The sequence below is a fragment of the Ruditapes philippinarum genome, unplaced genomic scaffold, assembly GCF_026571515.1.
Source record: "Ruditapes philippinarum isolate M1 unplaced genomic scaffold, ASM2657151v2 ctg9347_1_1_1_1, whole genome shotgun sequence".
In the NCBI taxonomy this organism is placed as follows: Eukaryota; Metazoa; Mollusca; class Bivalvia; order Venerida; family Veneridae; genus Ruditapes; species Ruditapes philippinarum.
This window is the reverse complement of record NW_026860320.1, coordinates 44,413-59,950: the sequence shown is the minus strand read 5'-3', so window position 1 is coordinate 59,950 and position 15,538 is coordinate 44,413. Positions and strand designations below refer to the sequence as shown.

The window sequence follows — 15,538 nt, the reverse complement described above, 5'->3', positions numbered from 1 at the left end:
TTGCAACACAAGTAAATAAGTAAGTAGTATTTGATCGAAGATATATATCTATAAATTGGTTTTCAAAACGTATATGAAAATATAAGAAATATACATATTACGAACTATTATATGTTTTCCTCAAACGTGCAATGAAAAGTTTTTTTAATTGTGTACAGTTCAGTAAGTATTAGCCTTCATGTCGTTGTTTATTTAGTTTGTTCATTAAATATATCATGTTAACTTTCATGGCATTGTACGTTTCACACTAATATACGCAGGCTGCTTTATATTTTAATCACGATTAAGTGATAAATAAACGTTGTATCGTTCTTCTATAGTAATATGAATAAGGTTAAGCCACAAAGCGAGCTTTTTGACAGACATAATAGTACATTATGATTTACACCCATCGGTGGCTACACATTTTATGCTTTCAATACACTAGTCTAAGAACTGCACACTCTACACAGCCACACACTATATACGGCCATTTCACTAGACGACGTGTGCACGCGGCTGCTAGTAGATATATATTCGTCTATTAAGCAATCCGCTAGCTCTTAAATGAAACAGCAGTTTCCGGTATACACGTGAACATGATTAACAGTCTTATGAGATGATCGATCTACATTTACTTATATATCTACGAATATATAGTAATCTGAAGAGATGAAGATTAAGTAAGTTGGTGATATTTTTATATATTATCTGTGGTGGAATTTTTATATATTATCTGTGTGTTTAATGGTTTATTTTACTCATAAATAACCATCGTTATCTTTTCACTATGACCTCAATTTCTTTTATTTGTGCAGGCGTGTAGCATGAATTTTCAGCCTTATTATATTCTGGTGTTTACCATAAGCCATGAAAATAACAAATAAAAAGTACTTTTGCGACGTTAATATTAATTCGCTCACTCTGTTTATCCAGAATAATCAATAATAATTTTTATTTGACAAAATGATCAGAAACGCCTTGTACATAATGCCACCTACGAATCGCACTGAATATCGATGATTTTACTTTTATATCTGAGTATATTTATTTTTACTTATTTCATATTATTTCCCTTTAAAAAGGTCAATTGCCATAAATGTTACAGAAGTGTAATTAAATTAAGATATGTTGTATATGTCAGACTGCTGTATTGATTTTCCACACAAACCTATATATTATACATTCGTTCTAAAGATGTGAGACTTATACACCTTATATATAGCAAACATCTGGTTATACATGTGTGGCTTAATTAACATATTTAGACAGCTCCCCAAACCCCCATCCCAGCCCTACCCCCTAACTACTGATCACACCGGATTTAAATGTTCTTACTAACTTAAAACAGTATTTCATGCTTTTCTGAAGAAACATAGTGTAAGTTTCTAACATATATAATTTTCATAATAAACGTTTCTATTTATGGAGGGCGATCGTTGCCAAAATTCCAGACATGTAATGTGTTCCTTTTGAAAACAACTTTTGAAAATGCGAACATGTATGTCTAGCATTTTTGATTGCATTCGTGCACAGCAAATGATATGCCTCTTAATCCAATCTTTTAATTGAAGGCACCCGCTTTTAAATAACAAATTTACATGTAAATCTTAACAACTGACCTAACACACATTTACAAGTTCGTATCTACCATTGCATATAATACATAAGCATGTTTACACACTTGTAGATATATATCTGTACCTGAAAAACACAAATGAAATGTAAAACTCGAATGCAGAAAATATAATTTAATAAAACGGGTTTCCAGTCGTAGGACTACAACAGTACATTTACACAGTTACATGTTTAAAATGACAAAAGTAGATTCACAAAGTTAAACGCTTTTAAGTCATGCATGACGCCCCGCCCCTCTCTGAGTATTTACGATCTTCTATCACGGAAATGTACGGACAGGTATAATACCTGTCGCCTCTCTCCTATTTCTCAATAAAGTGAAGGAAAACACGGCGTCCATTCTAACTTTTTTTTATTTCTATAAAAAGTCCAATATTATTGGTATCAAATGAAAGATTACTCCATAAACTTTCTATGAGTGCCTCGGAAATAAAAATGAATTAAATAGATGTATTGAATTTTTTGTTGTTTTTTTTTTTTACTCTGAAAATAACACTCGAATTTGTAAGAAAAACACGGCGTTCCCTCCAAACTTTTTTTTTTATTTCGTAATATATTTTGATAATTTTGGATTGAAATAAAAGTGTGCATAATACGATTTAACATATATAATTATATAATGCCTCAATATAAAAATGAATTAAATCGAAATGAATTAACTTTTCGTTAAAAAGTTTATCATGTTACTTTCTGTAAAATAGAGAAAATAAGAATCCTGATTCCATAAAGAACGCTCAAAATGACAAAATTGAGAACAAGGGGCAGGACGTGAAGTGGTTGCACACTTGGTTCAAGCGAGCGAATTGGTTGCAAACTTGACAAAATGGCGAATACGGCGTGATTTTTTGAAACGGGTGAACGAATTTTTGCCAGGCAAGTGGGTTTCTTTGTTATTTTGAAGTTCATTAGTATGTCTATTCCATAATGCAATATATATGCCACACTCGGTTAAAGGTTTCAGCATCCTAGATTCTGTTATGACATGCCACACACATGTCTCGAAAGAAATTACATTAGTTGTCAATATAAATCAATCGGAATATAACCTTACCAATGAATGTCCGTTTAATAATTTCTATCAGTGCATCATACATTAAGTATTAATAATTAATGAATATATACAGAAACAGAAGAAATGTATATTTCCTTGTATTAATTCAAAATATCGGTAATTACCTGTTTATAATACTTATTGTAATACTTACCAATACTTACATACTATTTCAGGTATTCACAATTTCATGATTTTGCCCGTGTAATATACACTATTTTTACATATCTACTGTGATATAGAGTCTGAAAATAAAAAAAAAAAGTTTTAAAAATTATCATACGATTTTGAAATTTTACATTTTCTAGTGTTAAGATATAACAGAAAACAACAAATATGTACTGTTATTATATATACACTAAAATGTCTAAAAACTATTATATAACTTATTCACAGTTTACGAACGAATGTCCGGATATACAATGCAATAAACTAGGAAAGGCAGTTATCTGGACTCTTCGGTAATGCGTACACAACGGGGGGTGGATGGAGTGCGGTATCCATAGCGATTGCGGTTAATTTCCTCTATCGATAGATTACAATCTTTCTCTCCGTTTACGGCTTAAAAAAATTAGAAATACAATAATTAAAATTTAGACAATTTAAACAAATCATAATGATAATAGTCTTGTTAGGTGGGATGTCATGTATATTAATTATTAACTTGACAAAATGATATTAGGATTGCAATGAAATGAACACACTAATCAACATAAGGAACGAGACAATGAATCACCAATCAATAATTATAGATTATAAGATCAGTGCTCGTGCACCTAAATGTATAATTACCTACAGTACATACAAACCGGAAAAATGACACTGCCAGCCCGTGCATTCCATGAACTATTTATAAATACTTTATAAATACAAACATTAAAATTTTGCTTTTACATACATGTACATAAGTGTTATAGAAATATATAACCTTATTATGGATAATACATAATGTCATGATCGGTACAATTTAGAAAAAACAATGATTTCAATAAGTTACCATTTATTTCAAATACTATCAGGTTTTTTTCCGGACGTTTTGTTAGCGCGACATGGCTAACGTGAACCGATTAATATTATCCATAAAAACAAATGTTACTTGATAATGATTGTATTCGGCTATATACAATTTATTACAATATCAACTTTTTTTGGATTGCAATAACATCTTCCGGACGCTTCCTAATTTTAGGAATATGAGAGTGTGTCATCAACTGCGCACGTCCATGTCTACTTTAATCTTCTGGATATCAAATAATATTTGATAGAGAAGAACTGTCTTCCTGAATAATATCATCTAGAAAAAAATATTTAAATGGATAGCTGATTTCTTTTAATTACATCGATGTTTAAAGTGAAACTGCTTCGGGACGCTAAATTTGTTCGGGACGCTTTGTTAGCGCAACATGGGAAACGTCAGTTTTTGTGCTGTATAATGATATTTTGTAGATGAAAAGTTTATTTCCTTCTTTATGTCACTGACACATAACATAAAAGAAAAACACACGATTTATCTTTGCTTAGATAAAAAAATACCATGAAGACGTTTGGGACGCTATGTTAGTCAGTTAGCAACTTGAAACATGCGTGGATAGACGTACGGTTTCGGGCGTTATAAAGATAATATGATTTTATGTATGGAAAACATTTTTCTCGCTATTGTTACTTACATTACTATTTCATTAACTAAAATTACGAAGTAATTCAAATTAATTTTGGTTTCGATAAACATTAAACCTTCCGGACGCTTTGTCGGTATACGGTGGTTTTTGAGCAAGTGAACTGGAGTCGAAGGTATGTTAGTTTTTTTTTATATAAATAGAAAAAATGATAAGTAAGATTATTTTTTTCTACCATAAATACCTCAATACATAATAATATACATTATTTACAATAAATATAACCATTCTGACTGTTTAAATTAACAATAATGCTTCGGGACGCTTCATGACATTTCGGGACGCTAAATTCTTCGGGACGCTTTGTTAGCGCAACATGGGAAACGTCAGTTTTCGCGCTGTAAAATAATATTTTGTGGATGAAATGTTTATTTCCTTTTTAATGTCACTTACACATATCATAAAAGAACTTAATTACGATTTATCTTTGCTTAGATAAAAATAAAAACCATGAATACGTTTCGGGACGCTATGTTAGTCAGTACGCGATTGAACTATGCGTGGGTAGATGTACGATTTCGGGCGCTATAAAGATAATTTTATGTATGGAGAACATTTTTTCTCGCTATTGTTACTTATATTACTATTTCATTCACTAAAATTACGAAGTATTTCAAAATAATTTTGGTTTAGATAAACATTAAACCTTCCGGACGCTTTGTCGGTATACGGTGGGTTTTGAGCAAGTGAACTGGAGTCGAAGGTGTATTTGTTTTTTTTATATAAATAGAAAAAATGATAAGTAAGATTATTTTTTTCTAACATAAATACCTCAATACATAATAATATACATTATTTACAATAAATATAACCATTCTGACTGTTTAAATTAACAATAATGCTTCGGGACGCTTCATGACATTTCGGGACGCTAAATTCTTCGGGACGCTTTGTTAGCGCAACATGGGAGACGTCAAGGATGAAATGTTTATTTCCTTTTTAATGTCACTTACACATATCATAAAAGAACTTAATTACGATTTATCTTTGCTTAGATAAAAATAAAAACCATGAATACGTTTCGGGATGCTATGTTAGTCAGTACGCGATTGAACTATGCGTGGGCAGATGTACGATTTCGGGCGCTATAAAGATAATTTTATGTATGGAAAACATTTTTCTCGCTATTGTTACTTATATTACTATTTCATTAACTAAAATTACGAAGTATTTCAAAATAATTTTGGTTTCGATAAACATTAAACCTTCCGGACGCTTTGTCGGTATACGGTGGGTTTTGAGCAAGTGAACTGGAGTCGAAGGTGTATTTGTTTTTTTTATATAAATAGAAAAAATGATAAGTAAGATTATTTTTTCTAACATAAATACCTCAATACATAATAATATACATTATTTACAATAAATATAACCCTTCTGACTGTTTAAATTAACAATAATGCTCCGGGACGCTTCAGGACGCTTCGGGACGCTAAATTTCTTCGGGACGCTTTTTAGTGAGACCGGTTATGACGAAGTTATTGAAGATATTAACTGATCATGTAGATATTTTGAAATATGACAGGTGACTGTTGCAGGTTTTTACTGATGATTATAGTATTGAACTGAGAGCCATGTTATTTGAAACATAAAGTGCATAATTGTTGTAAAAGAAGAAAATATTAATAACATTTATAACAAAAACAAGTAACATAACATAAATGTCGATAAGTGCCATTGAAAATAGGTTAATAAATATAACATTCTACTCTCCTTTTGCAAAGTTTTACTATGGATTTCAATAGAATAAGAATAAGTTTGCAACCAAAAATGCTTGAAGTATAAGTCTGCAACCAGAATGTGCTTGAACAAGATATTTTTGTGTATTGAACGTTATCTTCGGTCTTGCGACCTAAACCATTTGTACAGCATTGACAGAAACATATTTTGTTATTGTTAAATGCAGTTCAAAACTTACAAATTCGAATAAATTAGGAGAAAAACCGACCAGAACAGTCACCTGTCATATTTCAAAATATCTACATGATCAGTTAATATCTTCAATAACTTCGTCAAAACAGAATCTAGGATGCTGAAACCTTTAACCGAGTGTGGTATATATATTGCATTATGGAATAGACATACTAATGAACTTCAAAATAACAAAGAAACCCACTTGCCTGGCAAAAATTCGTTCACCCGTTTCAAAAAATCACACCGTATTCGCCATTTTGTCAAGTTTGCAACCAATTCGCTCGCTTGAACCAAGTGTGCAACCACTTCACGTCCTGCCCCTTGTGAGAATGTTGCAGGCCCGGTTTGATTGAGCCTGCTCATGGACGGTAATGGAAAGAGCAAGTTATCGTCCACGCCCCTTAGCACCGGCGTAAGCAAAATTCAACATGAACTGGTACAATTTTGAATTTTGAAACATCCGCAGATGTGTTTATATGACGATTATCATGGAACCTTTAATGTGACACGTAAGTGCCATACCATGAAAAACGGCATATGATCCCCAAGTAAAAAATAACCTCTGAGAAACATCGCGCCACCTACTTACTTTTTTTTATTTCTTGGTCAATTTTGATAATTTTAGAATATGATAAACAAGATCATCAAGGAAAGGCGGCGTTGATAATTTTAGACTCAAGTAAAAAATTCTGAAAACAAAGTGATCCCTCAGAAGCATTAATCACAACAAAATTACATAAGAATTGCAGACTCGGTTTGATTGAGTCTGTACATGAGAGATAATGAATAAGTGCAACATCCCTCACGGCCCCTAGCACCGGATTGAGCGGTACTCAATTTTCAACACTTAATAGTGCTTAAAAATCCTTAATGAACTTTCTAGTGATGCCTTAAAAATGAAAATTAATTACGTAAAAGTATTAAAAATTGTGTTTCTAACTTATTGTTGTTTATTTGTTTTCTCTTAAATCCACACTCATATATCCGGAAAAAAATAACGTCGCTTCCTGAAAACGAAGTCGGGGTCTGCTTCCCAAACACGCAAAAATATCCAGGACGTGAGTTCTTCTCGAACGCACGTGGAGTATAACCCCTTGGATCGGTTATCCCAGTTATTCAAGTCACTACATATTTGAAATGAGATAAGGAACTCATTAAGGTCATCATGTTCATCAAAGGTAGGTGGTTTAACTTTTACAATATTATTATTTGTACTACTGTGTAAAGGTACATTATTATCACCATGGTCTATACGTCTGTCTGTAAGTTCTACTGAATTTGTATTTCTGTTTTCAAAATTGGTTTGTCTTGTTTCAATTATATTTAATCTCTGTTCTACAGTTTCACCCATAGAAACAATAGCTTCTTTCATTTGTTCTACTATTCTTAACATTCTAGTTTCTGTATAAGAAATATCAACAGGAGAACTAGGTCTTGACTGGTCTGTACATTGTGATACAGTGTCAAAATTATCTAACTCATAAGGTTGGTGAACCTGGGCGTCCACCTCTATCTGGTTTTCTGCCATTGGTAATATTAAAGATAATGGTATCTACACTATTATGTAATACAGTGATAAATGAAAATCAACAATAATTAAACAAGGGAAATGTACAATGTTCTCTTCCTTTCTGCTTTCAGGTTGATCAGTCCAGAATGCAGGCAGCAAAAGTCACTGGAAATAAGGCTGTAATAGAATCCAATCAACAAGGATACTTATTTGATTGAATGGTCAGCTCCTGGACAGATATTAAAATCAGCAGAAACTCAAGATGTTGTATAATAACACAATGAAATCAATTGTATTATTGCAATAAATAAAATATGATTTTGGTCTCTGGTCTGGTTTCTCTGCAGGTTCTGGAATTGCAGACTATCTGTTGGAATAAATAATTTTTAATATCAATCCCACTTCTGACACCAGTTGAAACGCAGTCGGGGTCTGCTTCCCAAACACGCAACAATATCCAGGACGTGAGTTCTTCTCGAACGCACGTGGAGTATTAAAAATTGAACCTACAAGGGAAAAACAGAACACAAAAACCTGAAATAAAAGTACACAAATAATTTATTTAGATTTCATATCAAATACAGTTAAATTCGTATATATTCTGGAAAATCCTCGTCGATGGACCACGTCTGGAAGGGTTAGTGATAATCCTCGTCTTATAGGCTGTGAACTAAACCAAAGAATAGCTATATCAATGTAGAGTAGCTAAGTATGACATCCAAGTTATATGTGGATCTAAATGGTTTATAATAAACGGTCTATATTTATATTGGTTCATATAAATACATCTACATTAAAAGGGGTGATTATTCTAGTAGTTCCATGGTAGCTGGAACTTCAGGATGAAATCTATGATAAAATACCATGGAAGCTGGTATTTATAGGTATTTCTCTATTATGTCACATCAAACAATACAATTGGAGTAAAATAAACTGTCGGGAAAATATAATATCTGATGCTAATAATCTAGGCACAATAAAACTGTCATAAATAATTATATTACCTTGGAATTATTAAATAGTATTACAAGGCAGTGGTCATTGCATATATTCATAAACTCATTTATAGACCTACTCGACGTCTTAGACTTTAGTGCCAGGAATTTAGCCCAAACCGTCTCTGACTTAGCTCTCCTTACATGTTTTCTGGACAAAGCTCATAGCTATTCTTTGGTTTGTCTCATAACAAAGCCCTACCTAAACGAGGTAGAATCACTAATCCCTTCCAGCAACGTTGAGCCATCCGCGAGGATTCCAGTAATCCAATGTGAAACTCTATATTAATAGATTATTCTGGAAATAATATATAATATCGGTAACATTGGCTGTACTTTTGTTGTCAAACGCTTTGGATGTATTTCATGTGCGCGAATCTCTTTCCCGGTTAAGGTATAGCGGTTATTTCTTCACGGGTTATATGGATCTGATCAGTCCCGTGCGTCTCGAGAACCAACCTCGGAGACAGTACATCGTAGAATTGATTTAGTTTGCAATGTGTATTGGAGAAAGAGAACCCCCGAGCTTTTTATAGTTTCTCAATTTTGTATGGGATTATTAGTCCCACCCACCCTGAGAAAATGTTGACGGATATAATTTGATATAAATTGACAATTGAATGTAATTTTTAATATTTACATCTATGTACAAAAGAGTAACATGTAATGTCATTCTACGAGGATCCAATAATTGTAATTATAGTTCCGAGGAACCGGCAAAGAGGACACGGAAAGAATACTCGGATGTTATTAGTGAGATCCAGACCAAGTACCGTAGAGCGGAATAATTTACAATATATATCATACTTTTATATTTCGCGAAATGGTCATAAGAGCATAGAAAACGCAAGTTACTAATGTCGTTACATTCGCAACCTCCAACAGATGGGATTCAGGACCTTGAATGTGTTACTTTGAGTAAGTAATCAAAAAGCTTAACTATCAAGGAAGATTTAACAGTTACGTTTGCCTGTATTAATTATTCAATAAAGTATTTTCAAAAGTCAAAATAACCAACGTTAAGAATGAAACAACTTTAAACTTGTGTCCATGGACCAAATCAACAAATATAATTATACAATGATATATGTAATGGATGTTTCAAATATAATAAATTAACTCGTTATCTAAAGTCTCTATGTACAAGAATTATATTGTCAATTCAATTAAATTAGATTTAACCTAAGGAGATTACTTAGTTATGTTAATTATCATTGCACATCTTTTAGACACCATTCTTCAAGAGATGTTTTACAAACTTCTCGCATGGACCTACTTATATCAGTCATTAACGGTTCATTACATTTACGGGTATCCCCCTAAAAGTATACCCACTATATGTGAGAGCTTTGCTCACTCTATAGGATATTATAATCCTTTAATAATTATAAATAATAAAAAGTACCCTAGGACCGTCTTCTTCTACCATATTTGTCTTTCTTTTTAAACACATTTTTCCATTTCTAGATGGTTACTTTTACTATTTTGTTTTCTTTCACTAGGGATTTGTCTTATACCTCCAAGTAAAGTCAAGGCAATTGAATCACTTGCCATGGGATAAAGTCAAGGCATTTTAGCCATGGGATTATGTCACACCCTGATGTGCACAGGGACGGGAAGTAAGTACACCTAACTGTATAACTCAGTAGGGAAGGGAAAGGGGGTCATCTTGTTGTTTCTCAATGTAAAGGGTTGATACGCAACAAGTAGCGGTATTTTTGGCATGCCATGTTTCTATTATTTATCACTTTTTGTGATAAAACAGTTTATTAGGTGGTCCGATATAATTCTAATGACAATTTAACATGTCATTTGTTAGATACAAGACTAATTGTCTTTGGTTCTTTTTCATTATGTGGTTTCTTGGTAAACTACACATCAGTTTTTATTCAGTTATCTATAGTGGTTCTATTTATTACTGATAACATAGGAGTTAAAACCGGCCTGGTTCTCTGGTTCTTTTTAATAAGATATCATTATGGTAACCTGTAGGACTACAATAAATAAGCAATAGCATATGTGATTCTTATAACAGTTCTAGTTTAATAATTCATTCATTTTTTTTTTTTTTTTTTTTACATAGTATTACAGTATAGTATTACAGTATACCGGTATATATTTCTCTTTCTATATAAAATATAGTCATTTTAACAAATAAGTATAAAATTTCTATAATTCATTTTCACCACTTATCCTCTTTTAATAACAGAGTATACATGTATGTATTTATTTTATCTCAAGTCACATCTCACTTAAATTCCAATTTACTTCTTTAATGTGGTAAGTTTTTCATCAATTGCTTTGACTAGTTTTGGTAAAATGTAAAATTCTGCCTCTTCCTTTAATTCATGAAGTACTTGTTTATCATTGGGTAAGCATCCAATTGGCATCCTACAATCATATCGTAAGTAATTTAATATGAACTTGAAGTGTGAAGGGTCCCTGTCAATGATCACCTTGGAATCTTGGTAAATGGAGTACAATCCGCATGGTATAGATATAAGGGAAGTTGGTTCCTTCATCAAAGTGGATTTGGTTGTATCGAAACATTTACCACCTACACATAATGTGATTTTGTCGTTCTGCCAATGTTGTAACATAGTTATTTTTGGTCTCATCTGGTCAATTGCATCAGAAATATGTACGGGAAGTTGTTCTTTTTCAGGTGATTTTGGTTGAGGAAGTTGTTCAGTTGATTTCGGAGTGTTAAGAAGACTTTCAATGAATTCATCATGAGTCTCTAAAGAGAAAGGTGAAATCCTTCCCTCCATATCATCATTGGTTATGTCAAGCGTCTCCCATAAAGTTAAAGGTAATGTGTTATCATCAGTCTCAGAGTTGTTTTCTTTAATAATGTTTTCTGTTTGTTTAGTTTCCACAATGGGTTTAGGAGCTGGAGTACTATAGGTTGTGTTTTCTTCTATGGTTTCAGATGTTACTGTTGCAGGTTTTGAAGCCGGTGTATGAGAGATGAATTTCTTTGGATTTAGCACTTTATATGTAGATACAGAATGTTTGCTTAATTTTGTTTGATTACTTTCTAGGTTGTTGTTGTTTTGTTCCTCCATGGCCTCTCGAATCTGTTTACACATGTTCTGTTGCTTTACCACAGCATCATGGCCAAATACACCTGACTCCCTGTGTAGAAGGTAGAATGAGGGATCCGGAACTCCACATGTGTGTTGCCCCTTTTCTGGCTTCCTGGGCATCGTTTTGCCACAACTACTACATTTGAAGGAGAAACCAAAATGGTAGCTCACCAGATGTCTCCTGCAGTCTGAACTGTATCTGAATAACCGTGGTGGATCGGTGCACAATTTGCAGGCCCATTTGGATGTAGACTGAAACAACAAGGTATACATTTTTACTGATATGTCAACATTGTTATTTGTATCAAATTTTTGTATTATATGTCTAAATCTGTTGGTACTTGGTAGCTGTAAGAAAATTATTAACTTTCTAAATTTATTCTTGTTACAGGATTTCCTAGAAGACTTGTTTTGCCTGTGATAAGGAAGTGGTGATAATTAGGTATTGTAGGTAACAGCAGGTTCAGTATATTTGTTCTGGAATAAATCAGTTGAACAATATAAGAAGTAAATACCGGAAATTATAAAACGTATATATTTGAACAATTATAAGTTTTGTGTGAACCAGGTTGGCTTGTCATCTCCATTATATGGTTTAAGTCGGTCATGGTGGACTACCTTTGCAGGTGTCCGAGGTTGTCTTTGTATTTTGAATAGGCAGTCATTTATTTTCTTCACAATAACCATAGGTCCAGTCCATGGCCTCTGTAATTTTGGACTTTTACCTTTTGTACGTCTGGGATCATGGTACCAGACTATATCACCTTCTTCATATGGGTGATAATATGTAATTCTGTCATATGTTTTCTTCATTTGAAAACTTGAGATATCAAGTCTTGACCGTGCATAATTGTGTATTTCAGATAACTTGTTTTCTAATTCATAAACATAGTCTATAGTTTGTTCTCTTTTATTCTCTACAGGTCTGCCCATTACAAGGTCTATGGGGAGATTAACTTGTCGGCCAAACATCATGGCACAAGGGGAAACACCTGTACTTTCGTGAACACTTGATCGATATGCTAACATTAATAAAGGTAAGTGTGAACACCAGTCAAGTTGATTCTCACTATCATAAGCGGCTAACATATTTTCTATGGTGCGATTGGCACGTTCTATCATGCCATCAGATATAGGTCGAGCGGCAGTTGTTCGTGTCTTGTGTATACCTAAGATTTTACATGTTTCTTGAAAAATCTTGGATTCAAATGTGGTCCCTTGATCACTATGTAACTCTAAGGGTACGCCAAATATTGAAATAAATTTGTTTACTAACTTTGAAGCTACGTATTCTGATTTAATATTTTTGAGGGGTATGGCATCTATCCATTTGGTAAAATAGTCTCCTACTACAAGGATATATTTGAAACCACGTTTAGATTTTGGGTAAGGTCCTTGAATATCAATTGCTATTCTTTCCATAGGCATTCCTACATTATATTTCTTCATTGGGGCTTTTGCATGTCTAGGCGGATTTTTACGTCTTGCACACTGGTCACAAATCTTACACCAGTATTCTATGTCTTGTCTTAATTTAAACCAGTAAAATCTTTGGAGTATTTTCTGGGTAGTTTTTCTAACACCTAAATGACCAGCAGTCACACTGCTGTGTAACTGATGAAATATGAGCTTTTTAAGTTTGTCAGGGGCTATTCTAACAGTATCGTTAGCTTTTAATAGCTTCTGGTTTTCTGTGATGCACAGTTCACTGTCAACAAGTTTAAGTCTGTCAAATATTTGCCAATAATACTTTATCTCCTGGTCATAATGAGATATTTCTTGCCAAGTGGGTTTTTGCTGGATTTTTATCCATTGTTTTACCACTGATAATTTAGGGTCACTGTCTTGCAATGCTGAAATGTTTTGTAGGCTATTTATAGTAATTTCATCAGTACTGCAACCTGGTAACGGGTTTGGTTCACTGGCAGTACATTCCAGATTTAAACCAGTGGTTGTGTTTACATTGTTTTTATAGTTTGTATCTAAACTAGTGGTCATAACATTTTCACAACTATCTAAGTAAATTTCTTCAGCACGTGTACAATATTTACATGGGTCGTCAGTACATGGTCTACGGCTTAGAGCATCACTATTTAGTGAAACTCTGCCTGGTCTGTAATGAATCGTGAAGTCATATTGCCCTAAGATTTCTAACCATCTGGCAAGTTGACCTTCACAGTTTTTGTTGAAATTCATAAGCCATTTAAGGCTTCCATGATCTGTTATAACATCAAAATGTGTACCAAAAACAAAATGGTGGAAATGTTTAATAGAACAAACAACACTAAGTAATTCTCTTCTAGTGACACAATAATTTCTCTCTGTTTTGGTAAGACACCTAGAAAAATAAGCTATAACTTTTAATTTTCCATCTTGTATTTGGTTCAAAACCGAACCTATTGAAAATTTACTCGCGTCACACTCTATAGTATATGGTTGTCCCTGTATTGGATAAGCTAAAACTGGAGCACTACTCAGGAGTTCTTTCAGTTTCTGAAAAGAATTTTGGCATTCATTATCCCAATAAAACTGTCTACCTTTCTCTGTAAGTCTATGAAGTGGTTTAGCTACTTCAGCAAAACCAGGGATCATTTTTCTGTAAAATGAAGCTAAACCTACAATAGAACGAACTTGTTTTGTGTTACATGGCACAGGCCACTCAGTCACTGCTTTTACTTTCTCAGGGCATGGTTCAATACCTTCTTCAGTCAATCGGTGACCTAAAAATGATACAGATTTCTGGAAGAAATTGCATTTACGGGGACTAAGCTTTAGGTTAGCACTTCTTATTCGCTGGAACATCTCGTCTAGGTGTTTTAAATGATCATCAAAGGTCTTGCTGTAACAAAGTAAATCATCAAGATAAATAAGACATATATTGTATGCTAGGCCAGCTAATACTTTTTCCATGAGTCTCTCAAATACAGCTGGGCAAGTACTTAAACCAAAAGGCATTCTTTTATACATATATGTATTTGAACCAAACGAAAAGGCGGTTTTTGGTTTGTCTTTTTCTGCTATACCAATTTGATGAAAAGCTTGTTTCATATCTAAGGAACTGAAATACTTATTATTTGCTAAAGCTTCTAAACATGTATCTATTCTGGGTAGAGGGTGACTGTCATATTGTATTTTAGCATTAATTTTCCTGTAATCAACTACAACTCTGGTGCTTCCATCTGGTTTTGGAACAAGTATTAAGGGAGATAACCAAGGAGAAGTGCAAGGCTCTATTATATCTTGTTCTAATAATTTATTGATTTCTTGTTCTGCTATTTTACGTTTTTCTATTGGTAAACGATATGGTGGGGTACGGACTGGTTGACTGTCTCCAGTGTCAATGGTATATTGTGTCAAGGTGGTGAACCCAATATCTGTAGGTGTTTTACAAAACACATCTTGATTCTTTATCATTAGGTTTTTAAACTTGTGTTTTTGCATTTCTGTCATTTCAGTAGAGCAACGCTCAAAAACATCACTCAAATGAGGAGGGATAACATCACTTTGGTCACTTGTCTCTACAGAGTTTGACTGTTCAGTGTTTGAAGTTGGGAATAAGTCAGTAGGTATCATGTTGCCAATAACAGTATGTTTGTTTATTGAAAGTTTTTCATTATTAACATTTGCAAGTCTCACTGGTACACAACCGTCTATTGGATTTACAAGTACTTTTCCTACAAGTATTCCAC

At 33.3% G+C, this 15,538-nt stretch overlaps 1 protein-coding gene across 1 annotated transcript in view; it reads left to right on the top strand.

Annotated features, from left to right (window-relative positions):
• Positions 1–477: 477 nt before the first annotated feature.
• The window catches only part of LOC132759637 (uncharacterized), a 38,500-nt gene continuing 23,439 nt past the window's right edge, over positions 478–15,538 (top strand). Inside the window, exon 1 of the mRNA XM_060751446.1 lies at positions 478–662. The gene's annotated coding sequence lies outside the window, so the exon portion shown is untranslated. The remainder of the gene's footprint in view (positions 663–15,538) is intronic.